The sequence below is a fragment of the Syngnathus scovelli genome, chromosome 10 (assembly GCF_024217435.2).
Source record: "Syngnathus scovelli strain Florida chromosome 10, RoL_Ssco_1.2, whole genome shotgun sequence".
Lineage (NCBI taxonomy): Eukaryota > Metazoa > Chordata > Actinopteri > Syngnathiformes > Syngnathidae > Syngnathus > Syngnathus scovelli.
In genome coordinates, this window is record NC_090856.1 from 9,734,519 (window position 1) to 9,754,409 (window position 19,891).

Genomic DNA, 19,891 nt, shown 5'->3' on the forward strand with positions numbered 1-19,891 from the left:
GGACGCCGCGACTTTCATTTGCATAGCAGCATGCAGAAGGACAAACAGCAAAAGGGCAGAACATAGCTAACCAAAACAATGCTTTAATGGTGCCATTTTCGGTTTCTAAGGCAACCTGTGGAGGCAGAAAAATAGTTTGGTCTGAACTAACAAAATGCAATTTTTTAAGTGAATATTTATTTTGTGGACTTCTTGTTGTCTTCCTCTGGCAGCCTGTTTTGGCGATGTGCGTGCGTCATCGGTCCGACTCCCACATCCACAATTGGCTGTTTTTTTATTTATTTTTTTGCTACCCCGTGTATTAGCCCATTTCTCCGCCACCTCGTCTTCCTTCTGATTATTATTACCACAAGCAGCCTAATGACAAACTCGCCATGCGCTTCACGCACCGCGGCTAATGGCGCGTTTGCCTCCCTCGTGCTAATGCTGGCGCCGCTGCGGTGTTTGCGCGCCTTTTATTTGGCGTGCCGACGTGGCGCCACAGTCGAGCCGCGTTGATGCCTCGCCTGTATTCATGGAGGCGGCGCGGGTCAGAGCGTCACCAGCCGGCGGCCTGCTGTTTTTATTCAGGGCGCGGCGGGCGTACGTGCGCACCTGATACCAAATGAAACAGGACGCGCTAACGTCGGCTAAATGAACGGTTTGCTATGGCAACAGGCGTCTGCTCAATGTTGACGTCGCTGGCTGGGCAAAGGGCAGCTGCCTGCTTAAATTGTCTTTTTTTTTCTCACTTGATATTATTTGGATTCACATAAAAGAGTCAGGTTCCATGTGGTGCGCTGTTTAGTGGCATACCAGTCTCATTGCACCAGAATAAAAATCCGAGCATTGGATACATTTACGTTTTGACAATAATGAAAGTAAAGGTTTTTCTTATGCATTATGAAAAAAAAATCTTGTTTTGTATTTGGACAAAGTTTTTTCTTGTGTGTGTTCTTGTGATGACTTCATCTCTCAATATAATCGAGTTTTAATGTTGCCACTTGCACAAGCGCCAGATGAAGGCCAGCAATGACCATCATGATCATAACGGGCGGCCATCATCACTCGCTCCATCCAGCTAATGTTTAACATTAAGAAGCCGCCACCACCATTAAGACGTTTGTCCTTTTCTCTTTGGTGGCTGCTGAATGTGGGCCATCGCCGCCAGTCATGTGACCGTGCGGCAGCGACGGCAGCAGGCGGGGTTACGTTCATGTCATTAACATTTTGGCCTCACAGCAATAATTAGCACAGTAGCTGTGTCACTACACAAACTCATTTCAAGATGTTTTGCCAGACTATTTCTGAGCAAGATTTCAGAACAGACAAATACAATATTAAACCATGCAATATTTTGTCAAAGGGGTTGTTTTTTGTGGAAAATTTTGAATTTAGATATTGAAATGTAAAAAAAAAAAAATTCACCTTCACAAAACACTTCATTTTTAGCGCATCACTAAGCCTCCCTCATGATGATCTCGGTGGATGTCGAATGTGGGCCACATGAGGCAATGAGTTATGTTAATGCATGGGAGGAAGGTGGGGGGGGGCAAGGGAATGCATTCATTTCATTAGCACTTTGGCCTTACAGCAATAATTAGCAGAGTAGGTGTGTCACAAGCAATCATGTTGCCGCGTTGCGCTTCATTATTCAGATTTTTGTCGGGAGCGGAGTGGAGGGGAGGGACGCCAACCCCCCTCCACCCCATGTGACACAAGTCGCCCACGGACGACAGGATGGAGATGGCGGTTGCGAGCACGTGCGGGGCCTGCTGGCAGCGGCCTGGCATGTCCGCGGCTCACGTTGGCCACTAATTAGCACAAAGTAGCTGGTCAGCGCAGGAGGGCGCGGCACTAACGAGCGGTCGTGGGACTCCGGCGGCGGCGAGGGGAGGGGGGCGATTTCCTGTCTTTGGCCCTGATTAGCGGGGCTGAGGGGAGGACTGAGGGAATGAGATGCTACTGACGGAAGAACAAACAACAATAGCGCTCTTATCAACAAAAATCAAACATACTTTGGAAGTTTTATGTTTTGTCAAAGAACATTTCTTTGTGCCTCGACTGTAGCAAACGTCTTGCGCAGGACGCTTAAATGGAGCATATGAAATTGCCAGCGTTTGAAATGTAGACCGCGTAATTACGTGTGGATCCAGATAAGGACGCTTTTTCGTTCTCTGTACACTCACAAAGTATGTAGATTTGTGTGTGTGCACGCGCGTAAAATAAGCGGTCCCGAGGACCCGCGTGATGGTGTCATTGCGAGACGATAAGTTGCACAAAAGTGAGCTGGCGCCGCCCGAGGACACTCGAGCAGCGGCGCCATCGCCTCGGCAGCCAGCCCAGGATGACCATTACAACAACAACGATACTGATGATGAGAATGAAGATGAGGAGAGGAGGATGGACAACTTTTGTAATTAAATAATGTTTTTTTTAAAAAAAATAGGACTTTTATGCTGGTATCTGTTGAAAAAAAATGTGAGAAAAGAATATTTATTTCCTAATATTTTGTTTAGATTTTCATGGGATTAAAATTGATAAAGATGATTTTCTTTCTCGAAATGTTTTTAAAATTTGGCATTTTCTTCAAAATATAGTTATTTTCTCAAACAAATCTTTTTTGGGGGTCATTTTTCATGAGGAAATGAAAATTGATGGTTTTCTTTCTAGAAAAATCTTTGGGGCACGATTGCTTCGTCCAAAAGATTCATTGGTGAATCATTTGCAGGCATGTAAAAAAAAAATTGTAAGCTGAGACACATTTTCCTTAATTACGCTGTCGGCTTGGACGCGTGCGCGCATACAAATAGCTCATCAGACCGCCGCTTCATTTGAAAAAGTACGAAGACGAGCGTTTGTTCGCGGGCTCCGTGACGAACGAGGGGGCGCTCTTATGAATAATTCCCAAATCCTCGGCCATCAACTTTTAAAGATATCGTAAATCGTCTTTAAGTAGCCCGCTTGGTTACGGCGGGGGATGCGCCGCGGATGCTAATCAAGCCCAGACGGGCTACCTTGATGGAAATGTGACCTCAGCGAAAAAAGGAAAAATGATTAATTAATGAAAAATAACATCTTGATCAAATTTCAACAGCACGCTTGCCACCGATTGCCGTCACTTCTTGCGCGTTATTGCTCTTCTTTAACAGCATGAATCTTCAAAACGAGGTCATTGACGGGTTACTACCTGTCACCAAAGGGAAAAATAATTTGCGGCAGGTGACATGACAACACGACTCATCATATCGAGCGAAGACGATACGAACGCCGAGCAAATACAAGCTAAGCGCAACTTTAACAGCGGAAGTCAAACTATCAGCGGACATTGGAATTTGATTGGCTTCAAAATTTGGATTACAGTTGACCTGCCTCAATTGGCGTCAATATGTAAGAACCACGATTTACAAACACCATATTCAAATATTCACTAGACTTGTCTTTATAGCATACTATATGGCATCGACTTTTAACTTTTAAAATATGTATAATCACATTTAAACGTGTACAAAAAAGTTGTATTTTAAAAGTTAAACAATCTTCAAGAAATGTCAAGAAAGATTATGAACTTTTTCAAGTCACAACTGAAAATGTTTACATGACAAAATCTGGCTTGTTTCTCCCGGACTTTGTATTTTTTGAGAATTTGTGATTTACGCACTGGCTTGCCATTTGCACACCGGCGGGGCATTGTCGTACTTGCCGCCTCTCGAGCGCTCCTAATTGGCACCTTCGGACGCTCCGTTTAATTAGCACGCTTGTCGAGAAGAAAGGCCAGCCCAGAAGATTATTTACTCTCATTAAAGGAGGCTCTCTGCCACCACTGCCGTTAAAGGTTAACGCTGCCTTGTCGTATCGTTTACCGGACAAAGTGTTGCCGCTTCACCTTTGACGAGGGTGGGAATTTTCAACGGCGCCGCGTTAAACCTCTGAAAATTTGGCTTCTTATGTGACCACTCTCGCCTTTGTCAAGGCGAAGTAAAAGAAAAGGCACGGACTCAGGTGCGACGGCGTACTTTTCCAGAAACTTCCGTTTAATCCTGGCATGTAAAACTGATCCGTTTCATTTGAAGCGAGAGAGTGCGATTGGTGAGGGCTGACCCCGCCTTTGTCTTGGAGGCGAGCCGGCTGATTAAAAGCGTGCAAACGTTAACCTGGCGACTGAATAAAAATAGAAATGAAAGCGCTATCTAATTTAATTCCGTCTAAGGAAGAAGAATTTGGGAATATCCTACTATGAAGATAATTTCTTGGGCGTAATCTTCCGACATCTTCCTTTGTGTAACGCTTACCTGCAAAATGGCTGCCGTCTTTGATTCAGAAGTTGTCAAGCCTTCAATGATTTTTCTTTAGGGTGACAAGTCTTTTCTTTTCAGAAAAAATAAATTTTCTAAAAATAACTTTTACTCAAGGGCGGAATGACCTTTTTCTTAAATTTCTTTCATTTCTCAGAGCATTGATTTGTAAAAAATGGTCACAATAGCCAAAAAGTATCTGATGCAAATAGTAGCTGAGCACAAACTACAACTAATGATTCATTTCACTTGTGAGCGGATATTGTTCAAGAACGTTTTGAGTGATAAATGCAAGTCTGTTTTATCCGAACTTTGGTGTTTGTTTTTTGTGCTTTGTTTGAGTTGTCTCTAAGCACAGTTGCCAGCTTCTGAGAATGATGACTTGTTGAGCAGCACACGTGTCGCCGCTGTGAAAAGTCGCGACAGATAGTGTCTGCCCACCGCGACTCGGCGCATTTTTCAGCCTCCAGTCTTTTTTTTTTTGTTTTTTCTCTTTTAGGATGGTCCCCTCTGCAGGCTGATAACTATTTGTGCAGGATTAATGTCCCAATCACTGCCTCCTTCTCCTCCCCCTCCCCCACTGACACATCAGCGTTAATGACCTTGATCTAAATCAGCAGGAGGCGTGGAGAGACGCTGTTATTACCCGCAAACGTGGCCGTACATCAGACGCCCGCCCGATCACACGCTCGCTCGCCACGCCGACGACGATATCTGCCGCATCAGCACATCTTTTCGCAGCGTTACCCTACCGGCCAAATGGAAGCCAAGCCACGCAAAGCTAAGAATAGTCAGCAAAACTTTGCTGTCACGCTCCACTCATACACAGTGACCAAAACATGTTCTATTCTGAATTTGGTGGCAAAGAGGCAAAGGGATATGAGGAGGCGACCTTGGAAGGACTTCTTGGAAGGACATCTTGAAAGGACCAAAGTGATCTGACTTTTTTGGCCGACTCCCTGTGACTTTTCAGGCTTGGCTTTTCAAGTCACTCGCATTGAACTTTTCTGAATGTCAGCTATAAGTACGCTCATTCATCAGCGAACATATTTTGTTGTTAGCTGTTAGACATGTGCGAGCTAATTGGCGCTTTCAACTACTTTTAATTGCTCTGCTCTCCTTGAAAGCGCCAATAACAACAATTAGGCCAGCGCTGATTGCTGTGATGGCAGCCGTATTTCATTCAAGACCGCTCCAAGGCCAGCTTTTACGAGCCTCGTTCCACGCAAAAGTGCGCTCATTAGTGAAAAGGCAAGAGTACGGGAAAGAATAACGAGAATCCACACGTTTGTTTATAGATTAATTATTGGTGCCGATTGTTTTTCGTTGCATAAAGATTTTATGTCATCACACGCATGAAGGCCGGATCAGTTTTCCGACAAGCGGGAGGGTAAATGAAAACAGCTCTCAGCTAGCAGGGTTAGCGATACCTTGGCACGTGTACATTGTTGATTTTTATTCAATGGAATGAAACCAAATCTATGTCCAAGAAAGCTTTCTTTGTAAAAACATCTTGAGAATATCATTATTTACCAAATTAAGCAGCAAAGCCAAAGTAATTAAATTTTCATTTAAAATCTGAGTTACGTATTTCCTACATGTAACAATTAATGATTAACTTGTGCATTTGACAGTTTTTTTAAAGTGTGTTATTACGATAATCACTTTGGTTTGTGCGCGTTTTAGGCACTTTTAGATAAAAAAAATTAATAAAAATTTTCTCCAGAGGAGCAATTTTCTATGATTATAACGAAGTGAATTGAAATCCATGTGATGGTGATTATTTCTATTATACACGTTAATTCTCTCTCTCTCTCTCTCTCTCTCACGCACGCACGCACGCACACACACACACACGCACACACAGACACACACACACACACACACACACACACACACACACTTTTATTTGGATTTCTGTTCTCCTTTGATATTTCATAATGCTTATTATCGTCTTTTCATTTTGTGGCCACTGATGAGCGTCAGGCTGCAAATGAACAGTAATTGCCACCCCATAGCTTTGATCCCACAATACGCGCAAGAGTCTTTTTAACAGCGACAGGCATTAGCAAAAGCGCACTTTGTTTCTTCTTTTCTGTGCTTCCAACGCATTCATAGGACAATCGATATGTCCATTTGTGCCTCTTACTCTAATGAATGACATTAGTACTGTGAAAAATAACACCAAATTTGCCAACCTGAGCTTTGATTATTATGAAAAATCAGGGCGTATTTGGCCACCTTCCCTCGCAAGAGTTTGCACTGAATTGGCTCCTTGTTGAGCGACTTCCTGCTCCATTCCGGGCATGGGGCCTCAAAGCTTTTTTTGTGAATGACATGTTACACCAAGTTTTTTTTTTGTTCAACAGTCAAACTGGTGCCAGGGGTTCTTTTTTTAAACTTTTGAGCCATAATATTCATCACAAAATGGCTGCTTCAAATCAAAATGGCTGCCTTCCTCAATTTTTCAAATTTTATTTTGTACATTTATTTTCAAACAATTTTTCACACATCTTATGTCAAACTGGTGTCAGGGGGGTAATTTTTTGCTCGGTTTGTTGTCATATATCTGTTTTGTTTTTGCTCATGGCCGACCACCAGGAAGCATCTGCTGACTGACCTTTAAAGTTGTTCCCATCTGAAGGTGATTAAATGGTTTACTAAGGAATTAACGCACAACAACTGTTTGGGGTTTGGCTCCCATATGCACTTTATCTCTCATTCCAAAACAAAGTAAAGCAGAATATATTGAGATCATAAAATACAAATAGAACATACTGAAAAAAAAAAGCTGTAATTACCGTACTCCTAACTGATTATAAATTTAGAACATAGCGTTTACCATTTTGTTTCTAAAGAGCACCATATTTCCTGCTACATTGTCTGTGAAAACTATTGCTAACTACTAAAGCTATTCAAATCGCTGCAAAACTTTTTAATTAAAAAAACAAAACAGGAACACCTTGGTCTGCACGAAGGTAAACAATGTTGTAAACATTCTATAAAATATTGATATTGTGCTGTTGTTAGCTAATGCTAACATTATGCTCCTAAAGTGGGCCTGTTATCCATCTGGAAAGGGAGTGTTAGGGTTAGGGTTAGTTCCTCCTCGCGTGGTAGTGTTAGCATTAGCGGTGGCCTTCTGGCAGGAGAAATCCTGGCAAAGACAAGCAATGTATCAATCTATCCGCCGCTGATTTACCACCGTCTTGGCTCATTAGGCTTAAATGCATTGCTAGGATCACCATTATCACCATAATGTGTCATAAATAACTGTGGGGAGAAAAGAACATTAGCATCATTTATGCTAATCACTGATTTGTAACCTTGTGATGCTAATGGGCGAATTAAACGCATCATGCAAATATTGTGAATATGTCATTATGCCAAAGCTAAATATTGAATTCTTGGTCATTGTTATCCAAAAAGCATGTTGAAACGTTTCATTGGCAGGCTATGCTAACAAGTGATGACTTAATTTTTTTTTTAAACAAAAGTTCTTCCTCCAGTAGAGTACCCTCGAAAATCGATCTTAGTTTATTTTCACGAAAATCATACATATTTAGCATGTTAAATAATAAGCTAACAAATTTAAGGACAAATATGTCATTATGCCAAAGCTAAATATTGAATTCTTGGTCATTGTTATCCAAAAAGCATGTTGAAACGTTTCATTGGCAGGCTATGCTAACAAGTGATGACTTAATTTTTTTAAACAAAAGTTCTTCCTCCAGTAAAGTACCCTCGAAAATCGATCTTAGTTTATTTTCACGCAAATCATACATATTTAGTATGTCAAATAACAAGCTAACAAATTTAAGGACAAAATCATGACATAAAAGGCCTGATTGGCCTGAGTACGCTACAATTTTCCAACATGTACGCTAACCATAGTAACTAACTAAAAATATGGAGAAGCTGGGCTAACATAAAGAGTGTGCGGGGGGGAAACAGAGTAAATCATGCGGTTTTGGTCAATTAAGATGTGGCTCCAATGTCGGGGCGTCTGATTGCAATAGTTACGACGCGTATCGGCAGGATCCTGATTGAACCTTTCACGATAAAACGTCAGCCATCACGTCGTTGCACATTATGAGTTTTTAAATTACGTGGACGTGGGCGGCTGCCATTATGGCGATGATGATGATGAGGAATGATGATGAGTGTTGGTCTCAAAAAGTTGAAGAAAAAAGTAGATCTGATGTGACTCTCCGAGCTTGTGATTTATTTTTGCGACAAGACTTTGTCAAGTTGGAGTCATCATTAAAAGTCCTAATCACACATTCCTGTTTGCTCAGCACTATGCTCACATGATAAAAAATGGCATCAGGTTATTTAGACTTTGGCAGGTAAGCCAGCAGATAGACAGACACAAGCATTTCAAAACAACACCGTTTTCAAGCTAGCTTGCTCACTGACTTTTTCATTTTTTGGAATCACAACGATTGAGTGAGTTAGCTAGTTCGTTAGCTACTTAGCTAGCAAGTTACTGTTTTGTTGGTTGGTTATTTGGTGTGTGGATTCATTGTTGGAAGACTTAGAATTGTTCCTTTGATGTATTTTTAGTTTTTTGAAAATTAAATGGTGTCCCGATATGGCCAATGGGCCTTAGTTTTCCTGAAAATCTTTTGATTTATTACGGGGCTCGCAGTACCCGGAGGCAAGACATAACTTCCGATGCTCCAGTGCCAAAGCAAACATGTTTTCAACTTTTTAATCAAACATGACGACTTTCCCTCTTTGTCAGAACACGTCGGCTTGTGTAGCATTTGCGGGCGTGCTTTTCAGGGGGCTACAGTAGCTCATGCACCAGCAAGTCTGAGTGTCTTCAGCAAGAATGCACAGCTGCACACTCGAACCTTCATCTGTTCAAAGTGCATCGCAGCTGACGCTTGTGTAACACGTTTGCCTCTGATGTGACGGACTAACCCGAACATGCTACAAGAGGCACATTATGATATACGATAATGCAGTACAAATGTATGTACATTTCACAACAGCTGCAGTTGTAACAAAGCATTGTACATACCTCATAAAATAATACAACTACAAAGACAATAAAAATAGTATATAAAAAGCTAAATTAATGACACTAAGACTTACAATAGATATCAGGAAGCAATAGAAGGAAGCATTGTCCCTGAACCGGGAAGTGGCCGGCTAGCTAACAAACAAAGAGGAGGGTGAGTATTAACAGCCCTTACGCAGGCACTGATTATTCTTTTCCTCATTTGTCAGTTTGTTAATTAAAAATGGGACTAGGACATCATTTTTCATCAACCAGAAAGTAGGGTCTCACTAGCAAACAAACTAAAATGATGATGAACACTAAAACTAGCTGTGAGCTTACTTTTATGTATCTGAGTGATTTAAGAATAAATTCTAATTAGTAATATTTTTGTGTCCGAGAAAACCCTAGTCATGTGGGTCAAACATGGCTGAGCCAACTCTACCACAGCGGCGGCTAATTAATAACATGACGGTTGTGTAAAATATGCAGAAAATGTATTTGGGTTGACTGTCCAGATATTAATAATGATTGTGTGGGGATAAACCGTGGCCTACTTTGGGAATCTGCATATGTAAATATTCCCAATAGGCTGCCTCCCTCCCATATTGATTGATTAGTTTAGCGCATAAAGGTCAGAGTCATAAAACATATACCTGTAATTAACAGCACCGCATTTCGAACCGCGACTTGGTCGGACTTCTTATTGCGATGCTAGCAACAAAAATACAATACTTGCACTCATGCTGGTTCGAACTAGTATCAAGTACCAGGAGAATATTATGTACTGTATAATCCAAGACAGGAAGTAGTAGATGGTTGAAGGAGGTAAGGCTGAGTTAGTAGACGGAAGTCGTACCGCTCTCCTACCCTGATGTGGTCTGTCAGGGAGGGATGGGGGGGGGGGGGGGGGGGGGGTGTCTCGTTGCAGCTCCCCAAGGGGTGAGTTGGATGCAGCCTGACATCCCTGACATGGGGCAGCAGGGCGCTGGCACCAGTGCCGCGGGGAGCTGGCAGGGGGGCCTGACTGTGAAGACCACCTCTCCTCATAAGGACCTTTTACCGCACCGGCCGTGTGACACTGCTGGAACTCATCGTCCCGAGACTGGACATTGGAGAAATACTTTTCCTCAGTTTTCCAGACTCTGGAACGTTTGATAGTAATGAAAGGAAAAAATAACCTCAACCTTTTAGGGTACAGTCTATCTGGCGGCGCAATTTTGTCATATTTCGGTTAAGGTCAGCGGTAGCTAGTAAATATTCTGCCACCCAGAAGTACAAAAATTTTGAAATGTTTTATATGGTCTACTATAGGAGATGGGAGGAGGAAGTGCTTTCTCATACACTGATAGTCTTTAGACTTCTACTCTTTTCTTTGAGCAACACCTGAGCGGGACAAGACAGCTACTATAAGAAGGACTCCGTTATTAGGCACATACCCCCCAGTCACATGACATCAGTCACATGACATGAGTCAGGCTGCTCTTCGAATTTCCATTCGCCGCCATCGCCTACAGCCCCCCCAGCACTCATTAACGACGCCTCGGATTTATTAAAATAGATTATGGAAATGTTAATGAAGTCATTAATAACATTAGTTAAGCAGCATTGACGTGATAATGCTGCATGTGTGTACGTGCGTGTGTGCATGCGCGCGATTGGTGACAGGGACACCGCGGTGGGCGATGGCGTCCGACCGCCAGCGCTGATGTGATCCAATGTGGCCGCCGCTGTCCTCGCACCTCACGTTGCTGTCGACAGCACTTTGCACGGATGCCCCGGGACGAGCGACAGCCTTTTTCTCGGGAAGAGCGCATACTGGAAATTGACCCAAAATGGACGCTTCAAACCGAAAAGGATTACTCCCTCGTCATGTTGTCTGTCCGCAACTGTTGGTGTGATATGCTGCAAAACCACCCGAAAGAGGTGAAGATTGCCAAGATTCAATCTTTCCGATCACGATAAACATTTAAATGTTAACTTATTAAAACACCAATTTGTAACACATTTCTTAGCGCCTATTTGAACTCTTTCGTGGTCAAGAAATGAGACATCACTTACGTAATTCATAATAATAACAACAACAATAGTAATATCAGTGCATCCGACTTAAAAAAGATAGCCCTTTTCTAGAAACACTTAAATCGACATGTGCTTGCTTCAAGCTGTTGATCTGTACCCGGAGGTAGGAGAAAGTAGCAGAAAGACCGAGAGACCCGAGAGGTCATTTCAACACGCGCATGCCGGTTAGCAGATGTTAGCATTTCCATAATAGCATGCAGATGCTATTTCGCGCCATGCTAATGCGCTACCAAGTTTGCGATAGCTAATCGCTAATCTACGTTTATGATTGAGGGTGCCGTCATAAAAATATCAAGAACAATCGCGCCGGGCTCTGCGGCGGGAGATAGCGTAGCCGCCGCGTACATCACACCAGACAGGCCCGTTGAGGTAGAGTATTGGGGGGGCAGCGGTCTGGGGTGGCAAAGTGGTAGTGCGGGGGGAATAACTGAGCAGCTGCCGGGACAAGGTGACACTCCCTTATGGGTTCATTGAAGACTCTGAGTTGTCCTTTGGTGCTAATGTAAGCATATTAGTTGTAATGGGGATAGGCCATATGGATAAAGATTCAAATTAAGACAACCTGAAAACTTTGAGCCAACCTTAAAACATTAGATTAGATGAAGTAAAAAAAAATTCCAGAGTGCATGTAGTTTTCTTGAAAAGGCAAAAAAAATAAAAATAAAATAAAATGGAGATTTTTTTTTAAAATAGAAAATTATTGAACTATCCTCCAATTCTGAAATGACCTAGCTAACGCCACAGATACCCGTCGTGGTAGCATTTTGCGCTACCAGCAACAAACTGTGATCTAGAGCGTCTGCTAACATTTTTGCACCGTGAATTTTAGCCTCAAGGCGTTGGGGGGCATCGCTTGGCAAAACTTGCTGAAAATGTCACAAGCGCGTCGTCCTGCTTTTGTTAGCCCTGCGGCTCATTTCCTGCGGGAGGGCACGCTAACAAAGCCGCTAATTCTCCCGTTAATTAAAAGGAATCACAAGTCAGCCAGCCCTTCAAATGAATCTACAAGAGTGTGTGTGTATGCGTGTGTGTAAGATGCCGCCAGCTGAGCATGACGCCGCTGTCTAAAAGCGACAGCGAACAAGTCTATATATTTGGGTTAGCAGTGAGCTAGTAACAAAATTCTCCTGGAGACATATGCTTGCCATTACTTGGTTTTAATGAACCAAGTGTCCAATAACCAAACATGCAAACATTCTTTTTGTCTTAATGAACCATGTACCTGGAAGCAGTTATCAAAACACCAAACAATCATATAAAGAGAAATTTCGATCTTAGTTTTTTTTTTTGATACGCCAACAACTTTGAATTATGAACAGCTTGTACATACATATTTGATTTGAGCATGTTGGTCTTTTCAGTCATGCAACATTGACCAATCACATGAACGTCTGTTTCTTAAAGGGACAGTTGACTCATTAGCTCCAAGATGACGAGAGGTGTAACAAAAAGAACCACTTCAAGTGTCGAGGGTTACAAAAATTAAGAGTAACACTTACATGACATGACACACGCGCTGCAACGTTTTGCTCACAAATGTTGTCAGGGCAACGATGCGGCTAATTAGCTCCGGCAAAATGTCGTCGCTGGCCGTTGGCCACGCGGATCCCGTTTGTTGCGGGAGACGAGTTATAAATACTCGCGGAGAGTGATAAGGTGCTAATTAGCAACTGTTAGCAGCACACAGAAAAACACAAGAAAATGTTATCCCTCCCTTGATTGCTGTTAGTACGTGTCGCTTACTCGGGATTGCGAGCCAGCTTCAAAGAATTTGTATACCAGGCGCTATATGCTACATCGTACACTGTAGTAGGTTACACGCTACAACATATACGACGTGGCGAGCTTCACTTGTTCACACTCCAGCCTGACAAATGAAAGCCGGCCTGGTCGTTAGATGAAGATAAGAACGTTATCTTCTTGACTTTTATCAGCGTCGTTTCTCTTCCCTTGGGCAGGTTGTTAGCGTAATTGCAACGTTACGCCGTGCGGAGAGGGGGAGGCTACTTTTTAACCCCTGTCAGGTGCGTTGGCCTCGAAATAAAATCTTGATATGTTTTTGCTCATTTCTTCGGGTGGCCGACATGACCTCTGTCTTGTTCTCTCAATTAAGCAAGACGAGCCCTTTTGCTTAAAAGAGATTCAAGAAGGTCTGAAGCCGTTGTTCAGTCACTCTCCTGAAACACCGGTAGGCCAATCAGAGTGAAGCACACAATCATTTTGACATTTTTTTGTTATTTTATGTTAATGAACTTTAATGAACCAAGTGTCCAAAATCCTAAACATGACGTCTGCTACAGGCTATAAGCTACATGCTAGAAATAATGCGTACTCGGGTGCATTTCATTACACAGGCAACATGTTACATTGTGTTGTACCAGCTACATTGTATGCTACAGGCTACACACTACACATTATCACGTTTGTGCCTCCCCTGTGAACACGGCATCACGCCCCAGAGCCGCCGAGCCATGGGGTGGGGGTCTTCACTAATAGGCTAACATGAAGGCCCTCGCCGGCTGTGGAGCAGGTCCTGACATGGCCTTGTGGCAGGGCACCCAACCCCACCATACTCACATCACTTTCTCCCTCTCCTGGTGTACAAACTGGGGGCATCAATATATCAGAATCCCAGTGAATGACATAAAAAGTCTACACACCCCTGTACAAATGCCAGATTTGATGTGAAAGATATTAGACCAAGATAAATAATTTCATGGATAAAATAAGTTTAGTTCAAGTCATTCAACGGGCAGCAGCACATACTACCTTAAAGAGGGGTGTGCAGACTTTTTATACCCAATGTTCATTGCATACTTTGTATTCTAGAGGCTACATGCTAAATTATATGCTACAGGTTACAAGCTATGTGCGACTATTGAATGCTACAGGCTAAATTCTTTTTTGGTATGGGGCAGGGGGAGGGGGGCTGCTGTACCTGCATTCTGATTGGCTGAGAGAGTCACATCTTGATTGCAATTGCAAATGCACCGCCCGAGGCTGACGGACGAGTCTCCGTCCGTCCCTCCGTCCAGCGTAGCTAATTAATTTCATTAGAAAGTTAAGTCATCTTCATATTTGGAGCGTTGTGGCGTTGCGGCGTTGCTAATTTATTTCCAGATTTAATTAGCTCACAAGTACAACGACGAGAAAGAGAAGGAGGAGGAAAAAAAAAAACAGCTCGGGCAGGAGGACTTTTTAATTATCAGCTGGGATACATGTGAAAATGTTGACGCCTCGGGGTTGAGTTAATTAAAACCTGCATTATTTTAACATTAATTAGCTGCCGTCTTTGTTTTCCACCGCCATATGGCTGTGTCCCGTAGTCAAATGTAGTTAATTAAGCTCATTAAGATAATCATTTTAATTACTCCAGACAAAGTGATTGGATTGAGAATGACGAGTTTTAAGGGCGAGCGCTTGTTGTTTTTGTGCATGATCGGCGATAGTTGGCCAGCTGGTCTGCGCCGTTGCGACGCATAAGCCCATCATACTTTTGGGGGGACAGCTCCCATCACCACTTGGTGGCACACTAACAAACTATGGGAGTGAAGATCCTTTTTTCATTCATAACACTCCCAGTCCAGATTGGAACTTGTGGGTCCGAGTCCAATAACGGAGGGATGTCATGTTCGTTGTTCAGAGAGCGGCCGGCCCACTTAGGTAATTTGTTTGTCTTTAATCCTATTTCCTGCCATCACAGTTAAACAACCAAAAGCTATTTTGTGTGTGTGTGTGGGGGGGGGGCTATAAATAAACGGGTTGCCGTGCGGGATTTGATTAGAGGGCGGGCATTTAATGAAGGTGACCTTGAGCGTCAGGTGACCGGGCGCACATACGGAGCGCTAATATTGCTAATGTCCGGCCCTGATGCACTGCTGCTGATCCGCAGCACTCGGCAAATTGCTTGGGACAAATGTTGATGCTCGTGTGTGTGTGTGTGCGCGTGTGTGTGCGCGTGTGCGTGTGTGGTGTAACTTAGAGCGCAACATGAGACCCACTTTGCCGCCGTTTCCTGTCAGGACGCAACACACCAGAATGAGCATCAAACTCACAAAATGTCCCTTGTCAACTTCCTACTAAGGTCGTTTTTTTTTTTTTTTTTGGGCCGATGGATTTTTAACGATAATCGAGTAAAGTGTCAATGACGTGCTCGATGAGGTCCTTTTTGTAAAGGCACAACTCCTCCAATGATGACATTTGAGTCACGTATCCTGTTGATGTTTAATGATAACCAGGTAAAGTTGAAAAATGTCAAATTGGTACTCAATTCTTGTCACTTTTCTCATTTTAATTTTCCAGATTTTCTTCAGATACCATTTGAAGCTAAGAGCTTGATGGATTTTTAATGAGAAGCGGGTAAAGTGTTGGTAGAAGCAGAAATTAGTCCATGATTCTTTTCAACCAGTTTCAATTATCCTTTGACTTTCGTGAGACATTTTAGGCCAAAAGACGAATTGATTTTTAATGAGAAGCGGCTGAAGCGTCAATGGTAGCTGAGGTCAAAAGAGACTGCGTTCCTTGCCGGTGTTCTACCACTTTCGATTTTTTTATGATCTTTATCATTTCAGGCCAAGTACCTCATTTATTTTGAATGATAACCGGCTAAAGTTGTCACTGAAAATGTCTTATTAGTCTTTGTCCTCTTTTTTTTTAGTAACTCTGGACTTTAATTCAATTTAATAACAACCAGGTCAAGTATCCACGCTTGCTGAACAATTTTTATCCACACTCCCTTTTTTCCTTGATGGTCTTTTTTTTTTAGCCTTTTCCTTTTCATTCACACTCCGTGTCTCAGTGCTTTGACGGTACGCGGTCTCGAGATTATCGCTATTGCCGGAGTCCAGCTGGTGGGCCGAGAAGCAAAAGGATCAGCGCCCAGTGAGGAGCAGCTTAATAGATTTACATGAAAGGAGCTGCTGGAGGTTAGCATCTGCTCCAAAAGGATGCCTCCCCATGCCCTCATCATCATCATCATGATCTTCATCTTGTACGTCTCCGAAGTCGCCACCGTGCCGGCTAATTAGGGCCATGCATTTATTTATGAGGCGGCTCGTTATGCCGAGAAACAAGACGGAGAGGACACGCAGCTTCTCTCTACTCACCAGTTATTCATGATAACCGCCGCCGCCGCCACATTAGACGTTAACACAAGCACAAGGTACCGGAGACACAAACACACAAAACAAAGCCAAAGACTCCAAACACGTCAAACAAATCATGTACGAGGTATCAATTAATCAGACACCACATTGCAAACCTGTTCATCAAATACACAAACATGTAAATTGAGGTATGAACACATGCTCATCCAAACACGTATTTGAATGACACCAACACATAAATCAGCGATGCAAAGAAAGTAAATCCAAAGCTATACATCCACTGCGCAAATATGCACGTAATCACAAACTTGCAACTCGGTTCTGCAATCACATTAGCAGTGTACCCAAAAATAGCTTTGAATCGGAAAGTCGGTTTTGATTCAAAAGGTGCAAATCAAATGGTTCCACTTTCAAAGATCTCAAGATCGGATATCGAATCCTCTTTTTTTTCACGCCTCAACTCTGTACTAGTGACCTTCTTTAACACGTCCGATAGTAAACGTATCCGAGCAGCTGTTTTTTTTTTTCCGTGCACGTACAGTTCCACCTTCAAGCGTGTAAGAGGAGCTTCTACTTTTTTGTCAGCAGCCTTTTTAGTAAAAAGCAGACATAATGGACAGGATCCAGTTTCCGTGTCTTCCTCGAGGCCAAACTCACGATACCTATTTTTTATTATTTTTTTTTTTTTAACGGCACCTCCTCCACTGCCAGACAATCATCAAGCGCATTAAGGCGGCCATTAAGGGCGTCTTTGCAGGTGTCGGCTTACGCCGCCAGCCGGCTTACGCCGCCAGCCGGCTTCAAAGCCGACGACCTGACGGATCGCCTGTGGGAAGACGACACTCGCTAGCTGACTCTCCTTACATACCTGAATCGTTACGTGGGGTTTTTTGTACTCACCTGATTTAGCCTTTTTCCAAGTAAGTGTGCGCCTCAGGGCTCACAGCTAACACCACTTTTATTCTTCAAATTCCACAAGTAAGTAAATCCTAATGGTAATGTACTAATGACATTATTAAATTTCAACACAAAAACACGTACGAGACGATCATTCACAAAGTTAACTTTGAGAAAAAGTAGTGTGAATACGTGTGTCAATGTGTGCGTGTCGGCGCAAACAAGCTTAATGGACGCAAGCAGATCTCTTAATGGAAAAATCCAGCTTGCTGCGGCACGGCATAATGCTGTTAGGATGTGGATTACAAGCTAAAGCCAAAAATCAGACCCAAAATAAACATGAAAGATTATTGTCAGCATTACTTTTTCCTGACCTCACGCTGCTGCAGCCCGTCTCGTCGGCACCTGAGTGTGTGAGCGCTTGGTGAGCTTTTTTTTTTTTTTTTTTTTTTTGTTGAGTGGTCGAAATCACCTTAAATCACCTTAAATGTAAAAGCAGGGGCTCAGCTAAATGAGGATGATGCTTCTCCGAAGTCATTAATGTGGAATGATGAATAAATAAATAAATAAATAAAATAGATAAAAGGGCAGTTTTGGCGTTAAGTGGTCGCTGGACGCTGCTGCCAGAGCGCCATTTCAATGCGGAATTATCCCTTTAGATTGTTTGATTTGGGATCAAGTCGACCTAAATGCATTTGTGACTTGGCTTTTTGCTCCATCGGCTTGTTTTTGTGTGCCTTTTATTTGTGTTTCTGTATCAGGTCCATTTGGACTGCTTTGCCTCTTCTGAGAATCACAATACCAATAAACCGCTCAGTTCACAACATTTCTTTAGACAACATTGCAAATACTTTAACGTTCCTGTCTGGGTGGCAAGACTGTTTTTAAATAAAGTTTTACTATCGCTTTTATATTTAAATTAAAATTATTATTATGGGTTCCAAGAGTTTATATTTTGTGTAACTGTATTTAGTTGTATTTAGTGCAACTGTTTAAGGGTTTTTTTAGAGGCACAGTAGAAAATCATCTGGTAAAAACAACCAGGTTTGAGTTTAAACAAGATGACTTACCTAACACTTCACAGGATTAGCATCTATTAGTGCAGAGGTGTCAAACTCATTTTTTTCACGGGCCGCATTGTAGTCGTAGCTTCTTTCGGAGGGCCATTATGACTGTCAACGCAAATAAATGTATGAGCACCTCATATTATAAACAGTAACAGCTACAAAACAAACTGACAAATAACTCGTTTTCAAATCAGACATGTAAAAACTCAAATATTCAAAAAAAAGATATTAAAAGTGAAGACAATTTGCAATTCTAGTAATGACACGAATTTGATGCATAATTTGTCTTCGCGGGCCACATAAAATGATGTGGCAGGACGTATCTGGCCCCCGGTATTAATGGATGGGATATTTGTCCAAAACGTGTACGAGTTACAGTCCTAACGCCGAATTTCCTTCCTGTTTGAACAATTGTGTCTTATAAAAGAAGAACTTGATTTGGTTTGCCGTGAAGCATTTGGGCTACACAAAAACCAAGGCATCGATTGTGTCGAAAGTGCTCTTACCACGTTTCGCTGGGTGAAGAAGTTGTGTTGTCATTCTTGACCTACATGGGCCATTTTAACCAAAGCGCATCACACTTTTTTTTTTCTGAACACATCTCGGAACTGCTTTAATTGTAGGAAAAAACATTGAGTTGCTTAATGGTTTGTAAACAAAGTAACCCATCGATAAATGTGCTCTTACCACATATCAAGCGGCGAACGCCTCGGCTGAAAGCAGACTGCTCTGAGCAGGTGCAGTAATTAGTGAACCATGTGCAAAAAAAGCTGATTCTGTGGAAAAATATGTACTTTGGGCTGTTTTAACGTCTTTTTTATGTACTTGTTTACATGACAAAAACAAATGCGACGTGTAAAGTCAACGGAACATGTCCGAGATGTGACATAGTGTTGGCTCGTGAGTGAACGATGGGTTCAAAAGAACGAATCGTTTCAGTGAACGAATCACTTCCTAAAGTGAATTGCATTTCCCGTTCACCAACGAACGAATCTGTGAGTGAACGAATCAGTGAGTGAGTGATTGGCATTTCCAGTTCATCGCGAGAACGGATCAGTGAGGGAACGAATCCTGAATTTCCCGTTCGCGAACGAGTCAATGGGTCAGGTGCCTTCCTTCCCGTATATCAACGGATCAGTCAGTGAACCTGTTGCGTCTCCCTCCTGGCGTGAACTATGTAAGCCAGAATGTAGATTTACGACTGCCATGGAAAGAAAGAAACACTCACTGAAACACCACTTCTTTCATGCGCGTTTTCTCCAAGCTAACGGCTAACTTTATTGCATGAAGGGATGCGCCGTTATGCAACAACGGGGAGATTATGCTTCTCTTTGGGTGATCTTGATTTTATAACACTTATCGTAGTTTTTAAATAACGTGTTTTTAAATATACGCCTAAATATTGTTATCCAATATATCTACTGCAATTTCACATTGGATTGCTGGTTTGAAATTTAC

The 19,891-nt window shown here is 42.5% G+C and overlaps 1 long non-coding RNA gene across 1 annotated transcript in view; it reads right to left on the reverse strand.

Annotated features, from left to right (window-relative positions):
• The window catches only part of LOC125966908 (uncharacterized), a 38,992-nt gene extending 19,601 nt beyond the window's left edge, over positions 1–19,391 (reverse strand). Inside the window, exons 1-3 of the long non-coding RNA XR_007480565.2 lie at positions 19,121–19,391; positions 18,940–19,044; positions 18,437–18,538 (exon numbers count right to left, since the gene is read on the reverse strand). This is a non-coding gene — a long non-coding RNA (uncharacterized lncRNA). The remainder of the gene's footprint in view (positions 1–18,436; positions 18,539–18,939; positions 19,045–19,120) is intronic.
• Between the last annotated feature and the right edge of the window lie 500 nt (positions 19,392–19,891).